At 39.9% G+C, this 22,719-nt stretch overlaps 1 long non-coding RNA gene across 1 annotated transcript in view; it reads left to right on the top strand.

The window, feature by feature from the left end:
• The window catches only part of LOC140468876 (uncharacterized), a 415,386-nt gene extending 395,330 nt beyond the window's left edge, over window positions 1-20,056 (top strand). The window contains exon 8 of the long non-coding RNA XR_011955865.1: window positions 19,904-20,056. This is a non-coding gene — a long non-coding RNA (uncharacterized lncRNA). The remainder of the gene's footprint in view (window positions 1-19,903) is intronic.
• The last annotated feature ends 2,663 nt before the right edge of the window (window positions 20,057-22,719 follow it).

Raw genomic sequence — 22,719 nt, 5'->3', positions numbered from 1 at the left:
AACCTTAATTGTCAGCAACTTCAGAAAGTCTCCAAAGAGCTCTTTTGGCACAGTGGTAGCCAGGAGACTGGGGTTCAAGTCCCAACTGCTCCAGAAGTTTTCAATAATATCTCTGAATAGGTTAGTGAGGAGTCTCTAACTTCTTGTCCAGAATTAAGTGGTGACGCTATATGAATGGTGAAATATTCTCTCCAGGGCCAGCTCACCCAACTATTTCATTGTCTAGTCTCCTCCAGAGGAGAAGAAAATTTGACCCAATATCTTACATTTAGAGGACAACAGGATTCTGGTCTCAAATGTTGTCTCATATTAGTTTTGTCATGGTCATGAAATGTAATCTGATTATCACAAGACTAAATATATGATACAGATTAAATGACTACTGTTGCATTTCCAGAACTTACCAATGGGGTTTGGCTCGATTGCCCCTTGTACTTGGAACCTACATATCCAGTGACAGTTGTTAATAGAAAATAATTTTTTTGCCTGTTTTCAGCATGCCTTTATCATTTTTCTTGAAATTTCCAAATGCCATTCATGACCTTTGACTCAAGAAGATGAATGGAAGGTCCAGTCCCATTCTGCAATCTAATGCTGCCTGTCATGATTCGTGTTCGTGATGGGAACTTTCTGACCTGTGCTCTCCCAACCACAAGGTTTACCTTAAGGATCTGCTATTTGGGCTTTCAGAATATTCTCAAGCCCCATTTCACCGATCAAAGTCACAAAAGGGTCACCGGTGTTCAGTGAGGAAGGATGCCTAATGAAAGTCCTCTAGTGCCTAAACTGTAGTGAATACCCATAACTTTCCAGTGCATTGTCTCACCCTATTAAATATTTACAATTACTTGATTTTCAAGTCAAAGTGTAACAAAATACTCATGGTCTTCCAGCTATCATCTGTGATGAGAGGTCACATTGTTTGTTATGGGACACAGTCCAGCTGCTTGACCCTCATTTGATTAAGGAAAAAAAGAGAAAAAAATTAGCCTTGGGCAGGCTGGTAACACAGGTGGTACAACACCTGCCTTCGAACCAGATGGCTGTGAGTTCAAGTCGCAGAGCTTCCTGTGACTTGAGCTCGCCTGGCATTGTTGACTGCAGTTTTGTCCATTCTAGTCCCAGTCATATGGAATGACAGTTTACCCTGACTGGGGGAGGTTAAGAAATGTCTGACAATCGTCTAACACTATGACAGCCAACCTTTTGTTGGATTTACACAAAGAAGCATTGACATGAAACATGCCAGAATATGTAGTCCAGGATATTGCTGCCCCATAGCGCTGTTTCTGCTCATTCATTGTTACATTTTAATGGTAACAATTAGTCATGATTATGGAGATTTCCTAGAAGAGATAACCATAATCTTACCCTTTGCTCTGACTGGAGAGGCGTTCTAAGTTTTATAGGGAAACTATGGCCTTCCAGATCTCTATGTTGTTTAAGTTGGTTGATACCAAGAACTACAGCTTGGTGAATTATAGATTACAATACATCACTCACTTGCAATATGTTTAGAATCCCTACAATGTGGAAGCAGGCCAATCAGCCCATCAAATCCACCCTGAGCCTCTGAAGAGCATTCCATCCTGGCCCACACCCCTGATGCTAATCCTGTAACCCTACATTTCCCATGGCTAATCCACTTAACCTCGACATCTTTGGACTGTGGGAGGAAACACATTCAGATATGGGGACAATATGTAAACTCCACACAGACAGTCGCCCGAGTTTGGAATTGAACCCAGGTCTCTCGAACTGTGAGGTAACACTGAACCAATAGACCACCCAAACTGATGCTCACCATCTAATTTGGAATCTATGATATTAGATTGACTTGATGGACAACTGGAAATTTTCCTCTTGAGTTAGAACTCTAACCATGGGAGTAGTTGAAATGAATATCATAGATGTATTTAAGGGCAACCTAGTTAACCACACAAGGAATAAAGAAATAGAAGGTTATGCTGATTAGGTTAGATGAAATAGATTAGAAGAAATTGTGGCTGGGTCATGATTCCTGCATGAATTAGTTGGGCTGAATAGCCATTTCTGCACTAAGCATCTGGTGTGATTCTATTTGATTTAAATTATTGGCTTTAATCAGACAAAAGTATAAAATCTACAGTATTACCTGCTAAGTTTAGTATTTGATTGTTCAGGCCGCATCTGGCACTTATGTCACAGTGTGGGAGAAGCATCATTATGTATAATAAAGATAGTGATTGTTACAATATGCAAATGGTATGTTGTAGGAGTGAGCTAACAAGCTACTGATGAGGTAACTGGGAAAGAACTGAATTTAAGGCAGACATTTGAAGGATGGCTTGTTATAAAGAACAAAGAATGGTTTGAGTATTTACAAAGGGTGAAGTGGTCTGGGGCAATTTTGCTATCACATATAATATTGAGAGAGTGCCTCTTAGTCAAATTAGATGATAAATTAGATGATTTTCTCAAGATGTTATCTGTCGTCCACATGCAACCAACACAATGAATTGAGGAGAAGCAGTATCCACTCCTCACCTGCATTATTCACTGGAAATTAATTGACAATCAGTTCTTACCTTTGTTATTTTATTGCATAGCTGCATTTTTAACAGGATTAGAAATTGCTTGTTATCATATTTTATAAGGTTTTCCTACATTGGACAATGTTTAAAAGATTAGCTTCAATTTGAGGTGCAGTAGAATCAATGCCAATTTAAATGTGTTTAAAAATATTTAGAAAATATTATACCATTGTAATAATGTTACTTATTTAACTCAGATTCAAAAAAGTAAGTTTAAGTTCGACTAGTAAAGGCTTGTTTGAACTGATCATATGCACGAATCAGGGAATAACATTATATTTAGAAATGCCTGAAAGAAACGTGTTGCAATTTGACATTAAACCCCATTTTTATGTTCAATAAATCTTGTGTGGCTTGTCTTAATTTGTTCTTGAGTTTATCCTCTGTTATGTAGATGTGCATATGAACACTATCTTTGTAATCTAGTATAATCTTTAAAGCATAATGTGTGCCCATCCATCATATGATCCCTTGCCTTCAAACACAATGCTTGGTCAAACAGCCAATTTCTCCTGTCTCCAATAATTTTGCATCAAATTAACATGATGTTTTCAAAGAAACATCAAGAAACACACACTGACTTTTGATGCCCCTTTGATTGTTCTTCTGGGTTGCTAATAGAAACATCCAGGAAATTAATTCTAACTTGCTGCAGACATCAGGATGGTCCTGAATGTTGGCATTTCCAAAGTGCAAATAATCACAAAGGACGCAACAGAGAAGGAGGTGATTTGGCCCATAAATCCTGTGTCAGCCAACTCTTTGAAGGAGATGTTGAATTAGCTCCACTCTGCATCTCCATGCCATTTACATGCCAGAATTCAACTTCCAACAATAAATACATCTATAAGTGCAACATTTAAAAAAAATTCCCACTAAATCCACTAAATGTAGCCACTGGAGAAATGTTTCCAACAGGTTTGCTCCACTTTGGCCTTCTAATTTTTCTGATGCCTGTAATTTGAGTTTCGTCCTGTTCTCTAGTTGTTGACTCTTTACCTGTGAATGAAGTTATATTTCAACCTGATGTATATGTGTATGTGTGCATACATGAGGGAGAGAGATACATCACACAAACTTTTGTTCTCCGTCCACCCCTGCAGAGCTACAATATCCAACATGCACCAGACATACCATATAGTGACTGGATGACAATGTGCAAAATGTTCAATTTTTTACATGAACTTTCAAAGCTTAGATATGTTAAGGTGCTAGTGATGAAAAGATTTGTTTTTAAAAAAAAATGTTTAATTTTACTGTATGCAAATTGGCTGTTGTATTTCCTACATTATCATAGTGACTACAGTTCAAAAGTACACAATTAGTTATGATGTGCTTTGAGATATCTTAAGGTTATGATGTACAGTTATGTCTTTCTTCATAGCAACAGTCGTTCTGCTAATCAGTCATGTGATAAATTTTGTAGGTCTTTAATCCAGTCATAGGATACCTTTGCATTACAGAATGGGCTATTTATTTTCAATTGGAAATCCTGTTTTTATTTTCAAAACATGTTGGCCTGTCAATTTTGCACAGGCTGTTATTATTAATAAATAAATCTCTTGACATGTAAATGTCTCCATTGTAACATTTATTTTTTGTTTTGATGCGTTAAGGTTGATGGTTCACAGAGAACCAAAAGAAAATGGTCTTTTTTGAATAGTTACAGCAGTCACCAATAGCCATGGACTACAAACTACAATTCAGGACATTTTTAGATCCAATGCCTGAAGGGAAACAGGCACCTTAATTTCAGTTTGAACTCTGCAGCTGGCCTTAAATGTGCTCTGTTAGTAATTATTTTGCACAAATGAAGATCTATTTGACCCAGCTGTGAAACAATATTTGCTTGTTATAGTTTCACTTTAAAATACTGAGCTAGTGTCAGCCCCATTTCACCCAGGGCTATTTCCTTGAGATTATGAGCTTGCAAATTCTTGATTTACTGATTAAAGCATCTTGGTTAAAGCCTTTCTTAAAAACCAAGGTTGGCATTCCTGAGGAGCTGGGGGAGTTTGTGTGCCTTGGAATGCAGTGGATGGCTTGTAAATTGTGCCCACTAATTAAAACTCTCTGGAGTCCAACTGGAATAATCATCTGGTTAAAATCAACCAGTAATGCTCTAATTTCACTGCACCTTTCAGATCTCTCATTATCTAATTCGTAATGACTGGAAAAGTTAAAAATTCAGTTAAACATCTGCGTGTGTAACTCTTTCAGAAATCAAAAGACCTTCACCTGAAATCAGGCTGCTCCACTGGAGTGTTAACCCTTTCTCTGCCATCTTGGAAAGAAAACTACACACAGACTGGAAACATTAAGTTTTCCAAGCAACGTTTGAGTTATTTAGCTTAAACTGATCATACGTTTTCTAAAAGACTATATTAGATTACTTACAGTGTGGAAACAGGCCCTTCGGCCCAACAAGTCCACACCGCCCCGCCGAAGCGTACCCACCCATACCCCTACATCTACATTGACATCGACCCCTTACCTAACACTATGGGCAATTTAGCATGGCCAATTCACCTAACCTGCACATCTTTGGACTGTGGGAGGAAACCGGAGCACCCAGAGGAAACCCACGCAGACACGGGGAGAACGTGCAAACTCCACACAGTCAGTCGCCTGAGGTGGGAATTGAACCCGGGTCTCCGGCGCTGTGAGGCAGCAGTGCTAACCACTGTGCCACCGTGCCGCCCTATATGAATGAAAAGTGTGGAAAGGAGCTGGGAAGAAACAAACACTGGTTCATATTTAGCATTGATCCCCACAGTTAAGATTAACAAAATGATAGATACTAAAAACAGCATGATGAGATTCTAAAGAACACTGTTTATTTGTTACTGTCATTGATAAGGATCTCATGCAAGGTTCCTTAGCTGCATGGGTAAAATGAAAGTGACTGTCTTATTCCAGATCTGATCCAACAGTTTGTTTCATGAAGAAGATGTTTTTAAAGGATTAGCACTACAGTAAAGTAGCAGATTGACATATCAGTTTGTGAATGGGGCTATGGTGGTCATCCATGAAATAGGGGATTGAATGGGCCAAAGGTACTGTGGAACTCTGAAGCATTTGCCTTGCTGACCACTCATTAGGATTCAGCCTCCTCTGCACAGCAATCATCTGGCAGGGACTATAAATGACAAGAGAAGTCAATCAACCTTTAGTTCTCTGACATCTTGTGAGCATCCAGACATCAGGTTAACAATTGGATCATTTGCCTAATTTTACACAATGAGTTAATTCTAACTTTCTCAGGAATACTATATTTCCTAGCTGGATATCTCCACTACCTCATGTGAACCTACAACTATCTCTAAGTTTTCAGGCCACTTTCTGACTTCCACAATGGGCAAAAATTTCCTCCAATCAAGTTTTGTGAAGACATTGTCTTCAGCCTCCTACCACAGCTTTTATTGCCTTACCACATTCTCCATCTTTCTGCTTGGCAATTAGATTAGATTAGATTACTTACAGTGTGGAAACAGGCCCTTCGGCCCAACAAGTCCACACCGCCCCGCCGAAGCGCAACCCACCCATACCCCTACATTTACCCCTTACCTAACACTACGGGCAATTTAGATTGGCCAATTCACCTGACCTGCACATCTTTGGACTGTGGGAGGAAACCGGAGCACCTGGAGGAAACCCACGCAGACACGGGGAGAATGTGCAAACTCCACACAGACAGTCGCCTGAGGTGGGAATTGAACCGAGGTCTCTGGCGCTGTGAGGCAGCACTAACCACTGTGCCACCGTGCTGCCCTGTCTATGGCTGAATTGATCACAACTTGGTGTCATGCGAGATGAGCTTCCAACCACATATTTGCACCATCACTAAGACTGTTTATTTCCGTCTTTGTAACATCATTCAGCTCTGTCCCTGCCTTAGCTCTTCTGCAATCACTTACCTCATCCACTCTTTTGTTCCCTCTAGACTTGAGTAGCCTCATGAGCGCCTTATGCTAAACTCCCATATTCTGTTGAGGGTAAACTTGAAATCATCCAACGTATCCTAACCTGCTCCAAATTTCATCCACCCCTTACCCATATGATCATTACATTCACAAACATAGTGGCTTTCTCTTAACCCCCTCAATGTCTCGAATATTAAAGTTCTCAATTTTGTTTTCCAGCCTCGACAAGGCCTCACCTCTCCCTTTGTCTGTAATCTCCTCCAACCCCATAACCCTGCATGATATCTGTTTTCCTGTAATTCCTACTTCTTGAACACCCCCAAATTCACTCACGCCACCAGTTGTGGCCGTGTCTTTAGGCCCTAAGCTGTTGTTATCTGCCCTTATATCTCTTTCTGTGACTCCAAGTCTTATAACATAATACCCCAGTGAAGTGTGTAGGGACATTTTGTTCTGGTAAGGTATCATAAAGATAAAGATAAAGTCACTATAGTCCTCGCAGATTATAGGGCTACTCTCTCATTAGTGAGAGGCAACTGGTGGTGGTTTAACCTGAGGGTCAGTACACCTTAAGTGGGGGGTAGTGGTTGAGAAGGAGGGACCTTCATGGTTACATTAGCTGGTGCAGGAATTGAACACATGCTGTTGGTAGCACTTTGCATTAGAGTTGGTAAAGTATGGAGCTGGGAAAAGCACAACAGGTCAAGCAGCCTCAGAGGAGCAGGAAAGTTGCATTTCAGGTCGGAACGTTGGATTTGCAAACCAGGCTTCCAGCCAACTGGCTCTATACATTTATTGCACAGGATGTGGTGTATCCATCAAATGTCATTGCTCATTAGCTTGTATATTGCTTGGTTTGCCTGCTGTTTATACATGCCCATTGGTATGATGTTCTCCATTAACTCACAGAAAAGTAGTTGGCAGGTTACTACTTAGCTGGTTAGTGAGCTACAGGGCTGAAGGCTTCTTACCACTAGTATATAACCATGCCTTAGTGGATAGCCTTTGCAATAGCTAGTGTGAACTAATTTTATTAAGAATTAGTGTTTATTTAAACAAGTCTGATAATGTCACCAAGGTGTGACTAACCTTCCATTCTTGTACTATCCCATGCATGCCACAACTAGAGTCTATTAACCTGAAAATTAAATACTTGCCTTTTCAGTCAAGGCATTGAAAACAAGAGCAAAGGGTTTATGATGGAGCTTTATGTAATGTTCATTAAGACATGGCTGGAGTATTGCATGCAGTTCTGGTTACCACACTATAGAATTGCATTTGAGAGGGTATGGAAGAGATTCACCAGGATATTGCCTAGACTGGAGCAATTCAAAGTGAAGAGAGACTAGATAGACTGGAATTGTTTTCCTGAGAGCAGAGAAAGCTGAGGGGACTATCGAATTGAGGTGCACAAAGTTAAGAGGAGCATAGATAGGGTACATATTAGGGTGATCAATAAGCAGGTTTAAGGTAAGTAGGAGGAGGTTGAGAGGGTTTTTGAGGAAAAAATGTTTTCACCTAGAGGGTGGTAGGTTTGAAACTTGCAGCCTGAAAGTGTAGCAGGGGAGGAACCCTCAAGACATTGAAGAAGTTTTCCAATAAGCACTTAAAACACCCGCGTGTACAAGGCTATGGGCAAAGAGCTGGAAAATAAGATTAGAAAGGATGGCTGGTTGATGACTGGTGTGGACACAATGGACTGAAGGCCTTTTTCCATGCTGTAAAAACTCAGTGACCGAAAGCTCCTTGAATATCTTTAAGAATGTAGCAATGTGTGTGAGTGAGACACAGAATATCTCAAGCAGGGTTGGTCTTTAGGTGAGTAATCTTCTTTAGCTGCACCTTAAAGTTCATTGAATCCTCTGTGAAAAAAGCAGATGAATAATTAGATACAGAAGTGTTTTATCTATACATTTGGGTCATGTCATATTATTAGTGCTATTATATATTAGTTCACATTCACTATGCTGTATATCATTTCAAATACTCCTGAGTGACTGATCATGAGAAAGATGAGGGAGTGATTTCCCTTGCTTGGAGAAGGAAATTAGTAGCACAAGGTAAAACCTAGAGATTGGTTTTGAAAAATAGAGGAATGATATTGGTATAACCAATCTATGCCATCATTTTAACTCTTGTTATTGTATGATACATGTACGAACAATGAATAGAGATTTAAGAATATTAAAAAAAAGGAGCTGGAACATGCCACATCTGCCCGTTTGACTGGAAGAAAGTTGAAGAATCTACCTTCTGATCCACTAACAGACTGTCAAAAAGAATGATTGTATGATAAATGTGGAACCTGCCAAAAGTCCTCCAATAGTTCCTGTAATGCATTCTCTTTCTCACAGATTATAATAAAGTAGTTTGCATAACCTTTTTATTTTCAAATTTACTGTTGCATCCTTAATAATATTCTCTCTGCCACTACAATGTGTTATATAGATGGCTTGAACAACTATCGCCTTCCTTCAGGTTCGACATTGAAATAACTGCACGAAGAATAGTATCCTGTCATTGTCTCCCTTTATTTATACATGTATAGAACTTGACACTGACCCAGCTAGCATGGAACCAGCTCCAAGAGCGAGCAGAACCCCTGACACTCCTGTTTATATTTGTCAGCCAGAATTCCCTGACTGGATCAAATTTACAGCCCCAATCAGGGAACTCATATTCTATGAGATCCACCTGGCTGACCTCGTTAAAATCTCAACAGACATGTCCCCATATATCTGCACAGAAATATTCACGCTTTATCTTCTGTTCTTCTTAAATTTGTGAGATTCATCAGATTTTTTTTAGATTTTCTGAACATTAACACCATGGTCATTTCTTTGGTGACATTCAGGCATTATTGGCTGTTCATTTGCATCCCAACCCCATGATCCACCCTTAGTGTCAGAGGCTTTCGTTATCTATCATGATGGTCTTTGTCATGACTTCCAAGAAACTAGTCAAACCATTTTACTAAAGCCACCCTTTTTGTGTCTCCTCTGAGTAGTGCTGTACCTGCTTATGCATCTGTGAAGAACTGAAGGACTTTTGACTACTTTATTGGTGCCATAGAAATGAAAGTTGATCCATATTTGGACCCACTCACCCATCTAAACAATCTGCTGATAATTCTCCATAACAGCTTGCAGGGTCATTTCAGGTCTGGTCAAGCAAACTATTTGAACACAGTTTTGAGAAATTTAGACAAATTATTGTACGTTACACAATTGAATTAATGCACATGCACAAATTTGATTTGGTTAGGTGACTCATTAGCTGCTTAAGAATTATTAAAGCTCATTAATTTTAGAAAAGGTTTTATTAAAAAAAAGAATTTGAATTTACATAGCTCTTTTCCTAACACCAGGATGTCCCAAAGTCCTTTATAGCCATGGAAGTATTGTTGCAATATCATGAGAATTGTAAAGTAGAAAATGAAGGAGTCCATTTACGCACAGCAAGGTCATAACCAGATCATTTATTTTGGTTACTTTTAAAGCCATCAAATCATGAATTATCCACAGCAAGTGCAGTATGCTCAAAAATATGATTGTGGAAGCTTTTTTTTAACATGGCATTTTTCTTGCCATTAAAAATATATTGAAAATGTTGTCAACTTTAGTAAGAATATTTTTTAATGTCTAAAAATGTTGCTATAAAATGCCTGTAATACGGTCTTGGGTCATATTGTCTGTAAAACTGAGGATGGATATTTACATTCATTTAATGTTGTAAAGTATTTGTATTCTCTGGTCTTTATAATTGTGAAGGGTTATATTGACAAACTAACTGTAGCTTCAGTTGAGGAAGCAAAAGGAAAAGTCTGAAATAGACTATGAAACCGGACATTGGAAGTTAAGTCGCAGAGGATTTTCAGTTCAGAGATAGTAAGAAATCAAACCAATATGGTTAGCAATGTGCCAGAAAGAAAAGGTGAGAGAGGGTGCTTGAGTAGGTCTGGAATATGGAATATCCCAAATAAAAGATTGGATTAGCTAGAACTCAGTCTGATCTATCTACACTTGATAACCTTCAATTTCATTGCCCAGCAAGAATATTTCTAGCTCCACCTTATTAATATTCAATCATCTTACCTCAATTATCTCCTGATGCAGAGAATTCCAAAGTTACATAGCATTCTGAGCAAAAAAAATGCTTCATTTCTGTTCTTCAAGTGAAACTACCAATTTTTAAACATGATACTGTAATTCTGGACTCACCCTCAAGATGAAACATCCTTTCCAAATCCACTTTAAGACCATTCAGGACTTAAAAACTTCAATCAACCACTTCTCAATCTTTGAAACTCCATTGGAAACACGCCCCTGTCTGTCCAACGTTTCCTCACAGGATAAACTGTTTATGTCACTTATCAATCAAATAAACTTTCTCTGAATTGCCTGCAATGCATTTATATCCTTCTTTAAATGAGTAAACCAAACATAGTATTTCTGGGATAGCCTCACCAATGCCCTATATAACTGAAGCAGAACATTTTCACTTGTATATATAATTCCTCTCACAATTAAGGGCAGCATTCATACATATTTGTTAATAGTTTTGTTTTGCTAGTTATATTAATAGATTAACAGGGAAGCTTAAGGTTCATGGAGAGGATGAAGTGTATCGTAAGTAAGTTGAAAAATGGTTTTACAAACCGACTTGTAACACAAAATAAAAATATTGAAACTCAGTATAAGTGGTAGGTAAGTCAGAAGCCATAATTTTCAAAGAACCGTAAGTACCTCTTTTCATTCGAGAAAGATCATTGGTTATTGAGTGCAAGCATTCAACAAACAAGATGCAAATTGATCAGGCTGCCCTTTATGAGCTACAACAGCAGGCAGAGAAGTTCACATAGCACATAGGCTTTATTCTGCACCACAATCTAGTTATCTAACCAACTGGGATAACTAACACCTGTTGCAAGCAATAGTGTTAAAGAAAATAAGAGTAAAGTTCTCATGTAATCTCAAAGACTAGATGAAGCATCCAGTAAAGATAGACCTCCAAAGAATGTGGGCCTAAAGCAGTGTTGAAGGAAAATGGTTTGTTTAGTTAAATTAAGATTGTTGGATGCTCTTGATTAAACTCAGGTCCACAAATATTTAACAGATGCCTTTACAGAAGCAAAGGACAGTTCCAGAGACGGTAGGATGTCTGAAGTAGTGGCATGTAGGCTACTGTAACAGTGACATCAGCAGTCCCATCCTCTCCTGTCTGGAGGGATGGAATAGTTAGCACAAGGGAGGGATGTCATTACGTAGAAATGCAGAATGTACAGTCGTGTAAATAAAGTAATTTTGAAGAAAGCTACAAAAATCCAACCTTAGTCAATCATAAGCAGAGAGAATCTGGAGATAATCTAGAGCAGGCACAGTTTCCTGAAGAAACATTCAAATATTCAGATGAGATCAGGCTCTTTCAGACTAGTATGACCATAGGTATTATTCAACATGGAACCAAACTACACGCTAATGAAGAGGATAAAGGGCATATCCACAGCCTTGAATGAGATCCAGCATTATAATTATTCCCATCATCCTTTTAATGGGCAGAAGACATTTTGTACAGAACTTAGAAAAAGTGGTGAACATTGTAGAGGTCTAAGCAGCATTCAAAATGTCTTGAGGTATTTCATTTGAAAACGATTATATAATCCAAAATTCTAAGCCCATCTTGCATGTTTTTCACTTTTACATGTGACCCAGCGATGGCCCTTAAAGATGTTGTTGCCAAGGCTCTCGCTACAATATAAATCTTGTTTGAGCAACTGTTTTACATGGAATTCAGATAGCCTGGATTGGGCCTTTTAAGCAGGTACCACCAGTTTAACATGGTTATTGAAATGAAGCCCAATTTCAGATGAGCACTGGGGCTTGAGCTTCCAGCATGCACTCCTCTGGTGCAGAACCAGCAATAAACCAGTTTATAGGCACCCACCCATTGTGGAAAGGGTGTCTGGTTATAAGAGTATCAGCTTGGATTTTCATTCTAGCCGGATAGAAGGAGTCAGGAAAATGCCTGTCAGCTTTGGAAAAAAGCCTCAGTAGAAAATCTTGACTTTGAGTCCAGATATCCACGAAACGATTGAAACACTGAGTGCAGAGAAAACTGTTTGATGAACACCTCTGGCTCTCTCATTGCTTCTGATGATTGTTCAATGTTTATTTATAACAGACTGAAAGGTTTCCAGTGCTTGCAGATTCTGCTATTGTTAGGTTAAAGGGGCTGGATGATATACACTTCTATTGTCTTGTGTTAAGGAATTTTTTTTAATAAGAAAGTGGGGAATTTTTTTAAATAAGAAAGTGGAAAGTAATAGATGAATCTTTAACCTTTTTTAATGCATCCTTTTGACACCATAGCATTCATTTCTTCTCCATAAATGGACAGTGGGCAAATAGGCAATGAAGGACCACAGTTTAGCATTAGTATATGAGGGTTTTTGGGAAGTAGGTGAGGCAAATAGTTTGGCATGAGGTCCATGCAAAAGATTGTTTGAAATTAACTTTCAAAAGCTTGCCTCATGCAAACTATGTTTCTCAACAGTAAAGAATTACTCTTTGAAAAGCCGGTTGAACTCCTTAAAAATGGCAGAGCTGCAGGCCATATCACAATGATTTCACCACAATAAGATTAGATTAGATTACCTACAGTATGGAACAGGCCCTTAGGCCCAACAAGTCCACACCGACCGTCTGAAGAGAAATCCACCCCCCTATATTTACCCCTCACTAATCCACCGAACACTACGCACAATCTAACATGGCTAATTCACCTGACCTGCACATCTTTGGATTGTGAGAGGAAACCGGAGCACCCGGAGGAAACCCACGCAGACACAGGGAGAATGTGCACACAGACAGTTGCCTGAGGCAGGAATTGAACCCGGGTCTTTGGCACTGTGAGGCAGCAGTGCTAACCATGCCACCCTAAAAAATCAGCCAAGTCTGAAATTTAGGGCATGGGCTTGCAACTCAAAACAAACTGCACCTTTAAAAAAGCTCTCTTGAAAATTGTGAACCCTGGGAATTGGGTTGGGGATTGGCCTGTCTTTTTTCAATGGCTCAACCAAACAGTAGTGCACCCAGCACGATCCATGTGGCACTCCACGGGTCACAGGCCTCAAGTCTGAAAAACAACCCTCCACCACCACCCTCTGTCTTCTACCTTTGAGCTAATTCTGTATCCAATTCTCCCTGTATTCCATGAGATCTAACTGAGCTAACCAGTCTCTTGTCATTTATATAAATGATTTGGATGTGAGCATAAGAGGTATAGTTAGTAAGTTTGCAGATGACACCAAAATTGGAGGTGTAGTGGATAGCAAAGAAGGTTTAGTCAGATTGCAACAAGATCTTGATCAGATGGGCCAATGGGCTCAGAAGTGGCAGGTGAAGTTTAATTTAGATAAATATGCAATGCTGCATTTTGGGAAAGCAAATCTTTGCAGGACTTACACACTTAATGGTAAAGTCGGAGGGAATGTTGCTGAATAAAGAGACTTTGGAATGCAAGTTCATAGCTCCTTGAAAGTGTAGTTGCAGGTAGATAGGATAGTGAAGAAGGAGTTTGGTATGCTTTCCTTTATTGGTCAGATTATTAAGTACAGGAGTTGGGAGATCATGTTGCAGCTGTACAGGACATTGGTTAGGCCACTTTTGGAATATTGCATGCAATTCTGGTCTCCTTCCTATCGGAAACATGTTGTGAAACTTGAAAGGATTCAGAAAAATTTACAAGGATTTTGCCAGGGTTGGAGGATTTGTTATAGGGAGAGGTTGAATAGGCAGAGGCTGCTTTCCCTGCAGATTGAGGGGTAACCTTATAGAGGTTTATAAAATCATGAGGAGCATGGAAAGGACAAAGTCTCTTCCCTGGTGTGGATAATTCCAGAACAAGAGGGCATAGGCTTAGGGTGAGAAGGTAAAGATATAAAAGAGACCTGAGGGCAACTTTTCATGCAGACGGTGGTACGTGTACAGAATGAGCTGCCAGAGGAAGTGGCAGAGGCTAGTACGATGGCAACATTTAAAAGGCATCTGGATGGGTATATGAATAGGAGAGGTTTGGAGGGATGGGGCTGGGTGCTGTCAGATGGGACTAGATTGAGTTGGGATATCTGCACGGCATGGACAAGTGGACCGAAGGGTCTGCTTCCGTTCTGTATATCTCTATGACTCCATAACACTATAACTGCAGACCATTAACACCAATGTCTAACTCTTACAATTAACACAAAATACTGTGGAAAGTGGAAATCAATTCTAGGAAATGCTGTTGAAACTCAGCAGGTTTGGCAGCATTGGTAGAGAGAAAAACATTCTACAGGTTGGATTTTTATCTGCAAGTCCTAAAACTGAAGGTCCTTTCAAAAGCAGACCTCAATGGACTTGTAGACATGTGGAGTTTGCGCCTTTCTGAAAAAAAAACAGTGCTTGACCTGACTGGTTCTGAAAGCAAAGTATTTTCTTTCAAAGGGCCAAAAGTCAGCGTGTCGACACGTCTGCTCAGGTCTGTTCGAGTCCCTTCGGGTTAAGTGAAATCTCTTTCCAACAGGCCCAAACAGACCTGCACAGGCCTATAGTGGATCTAAATGTATCCTGGTAAATGCAATTCTTTTGGCGATTGCTTTGTACCTGATTCTTCTCCTCTGCAAATAATTATACAGACCTATGCACACAACACGACCGATAATAGTTAGGTGCAGCTATCGCAGGAGGTATTAACCATTCTGACTGATTCGTCAGACAAGGTGACAAAGATTTTCCAACACAGTCAGCAGAACTTGACAGGTCCCAGAAAATCTTGCAAGATTCAAAACCTATTTCTTTGATCAATTAATCTGACACACACTCTGTTCTTTTCATTTCCTTAAGGTAAACATTGTAAAATTCACTGCAGTTTAATAAGTTCTGGAATTTGAACAGACACCATGACCTTGATTTTAACCCTATTTGCCAAGTTAGAACAAGCGATTTCAACTGTGCAAATGTATTTACTGCCTGGTCTCCAAAAATAAAACACTTTAACCAAAGGCTATCGGATAAAGGATATGGGCCTGCAACCGCAACAAAATGTTCAGATGAAGAGCATTGGGTTTTCACAGCTTTTTGAGCTGCGACACCTTGGCTGTCCTTCAGCCCCTTTTGGGTGTGCCTAAACAGTTCTTAATTAAGCTGCTAGATGATGTGACAGGTGGAAGTCAAAGAAAACCTGGGGGAGAAAGATTGGTGCAGTTTGTCTCATTCCTCATTTACTGCAACCTTTTGCCTCATTACAAGGTCTAAAGCTGAGTCTAGAGCTAAGACTGTGCCACCTGGTAGGCCACATTGGGTGAAAACGAACATTCCCAATGGCAGAAAACCAAAGAATGAGTTTTTTTTAAAAAAGTGACTATCAGAAAACACATCATGGATTTGAGAAAAGGCGGTGATGTTTCCAGATGTTTTAGATTCATGCGGGTGATATTATTACACCAAATTCCACACCTTTAGTCCATCTGCTCATGAAGGAGGAGATCTGACAGACTACAGCAGTTGTTGCTTTGATGTTAATCTTGTTAAGGGGCTGTTGTCTGTTTTTACTTTCCTCCAGGTCTAATATTGAAGAAATGAGTTCTGCCTCGAGTAATGAATGAGTTAATATTCAAGCTATTAACCAGTGTTTTTATGTACTTTTCAGAGGTCAGGTCAAACAGTTTAACTCTAGTTAAAGACAGAAGGTTAAGCGCATTTTCGCTACAATGTTTGTTTACCCTGGAGTGTAACTCCCTGGCTGCCGGCTGTGTTTGTGATTTTTCTAATTCTCCTGAAATCTTGTCTAATGACCTTTTTGGCCAATCTATTCTAGGATATACAACATATCTAATATATCAAAAGCATGAAACATCCATTTGATTTTAATATAGCTTTTTGAAGTATCAATTTCCATTATAAATAATACAACACCTTTTAGAAATGTGTCAATATTTACATGGCCACAACAAAATTAAACTTTTTTCAATAATGCTTTATCATTCATGAGCATTTATTATAAACGTTCGATATGAAGTAATGCTTTTCCTATTTGGTGCATATCGTGCCACTGTAATGGTTTCCTTTGAGTAACTTTTCTCCATTGATTGTTTTCTAATGTGATTGTATTTCATTCGACTAGAAGGTTCAGAAACTTTAGTCAAGGAACTTTTCCTATCATTGTCCGCATGCTGATCTATAAAAACCTGTAGGACAGTTCTAGCCATCTTTTCAACTACTATGCTACTAAAAGAATGGGCGGAGTGTTATCAAAGGAGGCTAAAGGTTTTAACACATTAGTCAGGCTTTGTTCGATCTACATGGGGGACATTTACTACAACACTATGGATCACAGTACTAGCTCTGCAGTTCAATAAAGGTGAAATCACCATAATTCTAGCAGACCATAAGTCTGCTGTCTCATCAGAGAGAGAGAGAAGTGACTGGTGGTGGTCTAACCTGATGGTTGCCATGCCTCAAGCAAGGAGGAAGGAGGGATATGGGCCAGGTGCTGGCAGGTTGGACTAGATTGGGTTGGGATATCTGGTCAGCATGGACGAGTTGGAACGAAGGGTCTGTACATCTCTATGACTCTCTTTGGGTCCAATAACTCTTCTTCAGAACTATTAGATATGCTGAAGACAGGGGTGGGATGTGGGGCTGGGGATGAAGAGAACGACTAGGTGGTGACAGAGCCTAGAGTGAGAGAAAGACAGTTAGGCAAACAAAAGGATGGATAATGGTAACAAAAAGAAAAGCTAATAACGAGGACCAAAGTACACGTAAATGAGTTGGCTGTACAGAAAGCAGCCTATGAAAGCAGCCAAGATAGATCTGGGGTGTGGAGGGTGGGTAAAGGACATGAACAAAGGTATTCAGTATCTAAAATTATTGAATTCGATATTGTGTCCTGAAGGTTGCAGGGTTCACATGTGGAAAATGAGCTGCTGTTCTTTCAGCTTGCTGTGAACCTCGCTGAGTATTGCAGATAGTCTGAGACAGACATGTTGGCCAGAGAGCACAGTGGTGTGTTAAGATAGCAGGCAACTGGAAGCTCAGGGTCATTTTTACAGATGGAATGTAGGTGATTCACAAAGTGGTACCAGTCTGCTTTTGGTCTGTGAGTGGTGTCCTCTATACTGGGGATCCTGTCACCCTTTCATAACATGGACTGCTTTCAGCACACCCAACCCATTTCCACCCATTTTGTTCCCCGTCATTAGTTTTTTCTCCCTAGTTTCCCATTATCCATGTCCTTCTCTGTCTCTGGACATCGTATCCACCAATTCTCTCACTTCATTCCCACCCCCCTAGTCCCCCATTCCCACAACCTGACTCCTGCCTCCAGCATATCTACCACCTTTTCCTAGCAACTAATAGTTTCCAAATGAATCACAGGAGCTGCAGAGATCAACTCTGCTTTCTCTCCACAGATGCTGCCAGACCAGAAGGTATATGAGCTCTTCCTTTCATGGTTGCCCAGTATGCTTTTGTTAAAATTGCTCCAAAACAATAGCCCCAAATCCCCCAAGCCCATCTGATCCACTTTATCCTTCTTCATTAGTCCTATGACAACAATATGAGTAATAATATACAGCAGAAGACTCAGTACTCATAACTCAGTTAATAATTCATGATGAAATCATAAACTTCATGAGGATTGGTTAGCTGCACAAATGGATCACTAATAATCTAGCTTGGTCAGGATTGAATACGGCTGGAAATGGTGATTTGCTTGGCAAAGTTGTTTGTTTGAAGGTAAAAACTACATGTGAAACGTAATCTTTTGAACATTGGTTTCACTGTAAAATTCCTCCTGCAGGATTTACTTATCTGTACAATGCAGAGCACATGCTGCTCATTTCAAGCACTTACACCAGCAGGAACTCCTTCAAGTATCATATAGTAAATGCTCTTCCCCCATTCAGATTACTGGTCTGTGTACACTGATGGTGTTAAGATTAAGTGTCCAACTGCAAATAGGAGCAAATGTGTGGAAGGAGCTGTGGACTGCAACACTATCTCAGGGTTGTGATGACCTTACAAACTGCTGGAGCTTCATTCTTGCTGTCGATAGCATTGCCAGGACCTTTCAAATTCTGTTACAACCCCGTGACACGCTCCCACTCATATTGCGTGTGTTTTCTGGCCTTTGACTTCATTTCAGCAGATGCAATGATATAATCCCAGCTCAAAGGAATCTCGACTTCAGTGTGGTACATTTAATTTGTAATCCATGGTTCAACTTCCGAATTCTGGGTGGGATAAAAGAGAATTGGAGTTTGGTTGAATGTAAAGATACAATCTGGAAAGGCTGCCCATGCTTTTCATTCATGTTTGAAGCAAACAAAAAGAACACAATTAGCAAAGGTGTATGGCTTCTTGTAAAGAGCTGAGTACATTTAACCTCATCCACACATCTGAGGTAGACCTGTAAGGAAATGAACTTTTAAAAGTCTTATTACTTCATGTAATTGTTTGCATGTGTCTGCTACCTCAAACTTGTTTCATTTTTTTTCAAAGACTTTTGATTGTCTGAAAATGTCTGCACGGGGGAGGGGAATAAAGGGTCAGTCCTATGCAATGGCACATTTTTCCATTCATTCGATAAAAGTAACATTGACCATCGAGTGACCTTCTGTTGCCCACTGGCCCGAATTACAAGCAACAATCAAAACAGATAGCTGTAGGTCACAGAGGGCAAGCTCTGCTAAAATTGAAATCTAGCTTTAATTCTCCTGTATAATTAATCAAAATGAACCACCCTTATCTCACAGGCAACCACAGTCAATTTGTGAAGTACTTGAACAGGGGACTAGGTACAAATAGCACACCCTGATGTGTTTCGTGGAGGCATTCAACAGTGCAGGAATGGTCCAAATGCCTTTGAAGTTAGCAGATTGTTTTAACTAGTAGTTTTGAATATAATTCCATCAATCAAACCATAAGGCTAGCCAACGCAAAAGTGCTAGTTATATACCTATCACCCCTGTTCATAACAAAAAGGCTAAAAATCCATTTGTTAGGTTTGTTCTGTCAACATAAAATGGAAAAGCCTACCAATGTGGAGGTTTATCAAATTGCAGGATAAGGTAAATGATTTGCAAAGACCAGTATTATTCTTAAAAGGGCAACAGTAAATTAGAAGCCTATTCTAGTTAACACTAGGTGGAACTGAAGGCATTTTATTCCCCCACTTCACCCTTTAAGCGCTAAGTCGTAAAACTGGGTAAATATTAATGGTTTTTTTCCTGAAGACAGAGCTGAGAGACAAAACAGGCAAGGGGAAAAAAAGGTGAGTGGGTCAAGACTGACTGACTTCAAGAGGTTAAGATAACACAGAAAGATTACTTGCTCTGAACTGTGTCAAATTTATTTCTGTCATTAGGCTGAAGGCACTTCATTGAAGCGATGGTGATGCCATTCTCCTCACACCTACAGAAGTCTGACTGAGCTACCAGATGTTGGAACTCCAGGTCTGCTTTGTAGCAACAAGCATGACATGACTGGCCTCATGGTCAGATTCTTGTGACGTGACACCCTCGGGCATTTTATTGATCTCTTCTCACAGCAGATAAATGCTAATTGTACCCACACAACAAAAACAATTTTATTATCATGTTAACTAGCAGGAGGATTCTTGGTCCTAAACAACTGTGGTTTTCCACTTCATTACCTACTAATTTAAAGATAAATGAATCTACAGTTACTAAGCAAATAAGGTCACCTATCAAGTACTTGTAAATTAATTTGTAAACAAGGAAGGGGGTATTGTTCAAGTGGAATGAGAGGGGTGTTAGTGGTATTGGCTGAATTGGTACCTCATGCTGACTTACCTCACTTTCTCTCCAATTCACATGTAATTGGGAACTAATTAATGTGTACATTCTACCTGATGCCCTTCTGGTAGAACTGTGCATGCTGGTGCTCAGCGAAACTGTGGCTTTGTTTGCCACAAACTTGTTTATTTTCTAAAACAAACATTCTGATGAAGAGTCACCGAACTGGAAATGTTAACTCTGCTTTCTCCCCACTGATGCTGCTAGACCTGCTGAGTTTCGCCAGCAATTTCTGTTTCTTTTCCCACCGATTATGATTTTGACCCCATACTTTTAGAATCCTTAAAGTATGGAAATAGGCCATTCAGCCCATCGAGTCCACACTGACCCTCTGAACAACATCCCACTCAGACCCACTGCATCCCTGTAACTTTACATTTCCCATGGCTAATTTACCTAACCTACACATCCCTACACACTATGGGCAATTTAGCACAGCCAATCCACCTAACCTGCACATCTTTTGACTGTGGGAGGAACCCAGAGCACCTGAAGGAAACCCACGCAGACACAGGGAGATTGTGCAAATTCTACACGGACAGTTGCCTGAGGGTGGAATCAAACCTGGCACTGTGAGGCAGCAGGGCTTAAGACACATTCTGAAAACAGCTCAGGAGCCTTATTTAAGAATACAAACTGAAAAAGGCTGGAAGGACATAGCACAACAGCAACAGTTAAACCTGTTTCACAGTATTGGGTTAAGACTGCTCATCAGCAGTAGGTTACTGATGACGAATGGTGACCCGTCAATCAGAAGCTGGCTAACTTCGTGATATGGGCATGTTTTGTCAGCAAGAGGTAACTTAATGGATGGAGACCCTTTGTTAGTTCCAAGTTAATGTTGCCATGTGGAAACTCTTCACAAGCAGCAAGTTAGCGTTGCAGAGTGCACACCCTTGATCTGAAACAGATTAATGATACCAGGTGAAAGCTCTTCATCAGATGCATTTCTGAGGTTAACATTTCTGACCAGAGATCTTTCATCAGGAACAGATGAATGTTACTGATTGGAGATTCTTCATTAGAAGCAGATCATTGTCACTAGGTGGAAACGCTTTACACAAAGTTTGCAATACAGAAAACAGGCTTGGGAATTAATCGGCTGAAATTTCAGTGTTGAGAGCACATTCTTCATTTGAAAGTGTTCAGTCTGCAGCAGCGTTGAGGATGTGAACTGAGTCGCTATGTATGTTCCAGTTTATATGTATAAGCTTTGCACCTGCCTATCAGAATAGCATTAATGGGATTATCTGGCTAAAATATACTTTTCATGCAGAATCTCTTCACTGCGACATTAACAATCTTCCCCACCCAACTCTGACCATCGGTTAAAATGTTTCTGGGATGCTGGCTCACTGCCTCCAGGTCTGGTTCCTATGAAACTTGACTGTGCTTGGTTCGTGACCCATAATAAAGTGTACGTACTGCATCGAGGCTCCTAACGATAAAAAGAGCACTTCATTACCACCAATGAATATTCCATTTGTTACATTCTCAGAAACGGTTTTGCAGTTAAAGGCCTGTCAAAAAGCTTTTATAAAACAAAGACTTCTTCTTGTATTGAAATTATAAATTGTTTTCAGATTGCCTCTCAATTTGTAACTGAGAAATGAATGACTACCCAGCAGTGAGTGCAATGTAGCACATGCTGTGTTAGAGTAAAGAAGTGTTTTTTTTATGTCATTTCAGCAAGATCTCAATCTTTCCAGTTTGTAAACAATTTGTCAGCGCTAACCCAGAGCTATATCTTTAAAGTTCAGATCTTTTGAGTCTTGCAAAATACTAACTTGGGGATAATTTCAGTAGGTTACAGACCACTGTGTTTACAGCTTGCCTTTAAGTATTGTTTATTTGTTTGTGGGATGTGCGCATCGTTGGATGGGTAGTGTTTATTGCCCATCCCTCGTTGCCCTTGAGAAGTGGGGGTGAGCTGCCTTCATGAGTCATTGCAGTCGTTCTGCTCTGCCCATAATGCCACTGGGGAGGGAATTCCAGGATTTTGTCCAAGCAACAGCGAATGAATGATAATATATTTCCAAGTCAGGATGGCGGTGAGTGGTAGTTTAGCCATGATAGAAGGCGGCAGAACATTCCTAACTCTGGATGAATAAAAGTGCCGCCACCCGTAATTTGTAACTTTCTGAAAGTGCGCTTCATTGTTATACTGGGAACATTCCTCAATTGTTATTCCGTCATGTTTATTTAGTTTCCCTTAAAAGCATCTATGCTATTTACCTATTCTTATGGGAGTGAGTTCCACATTCTAGTGACTCCCTGGGTAGAACTGTTTCTCATGAATTCCCTATTAAATTGATTAGAATCTGTGCAATAATTACAGCTTCTAGTTTCGATCTTCCCTGCAAAT

This window comes from Chiloscyllium punctatum, chromosome 48, assembly GCF_047496795.1.
Source record: "Chiloscyllium punctatum isolate Juve2018m chromosome 48, sChiPun1.3, whole genome shotgun sequence".
Lineage (NCBI taxonomy): Eukaryota > Metazoa > Chordata > Chondrichthyes > Orectolobiformes > Hemiscylliidae > Chiloscyllium > Chiloscyllium punctatum.
The sequence above is the reverse complement of the archived record's forward strand: the minus strand, read 5'-3'. Positions and strand labels throughout refer to the sequence as shown.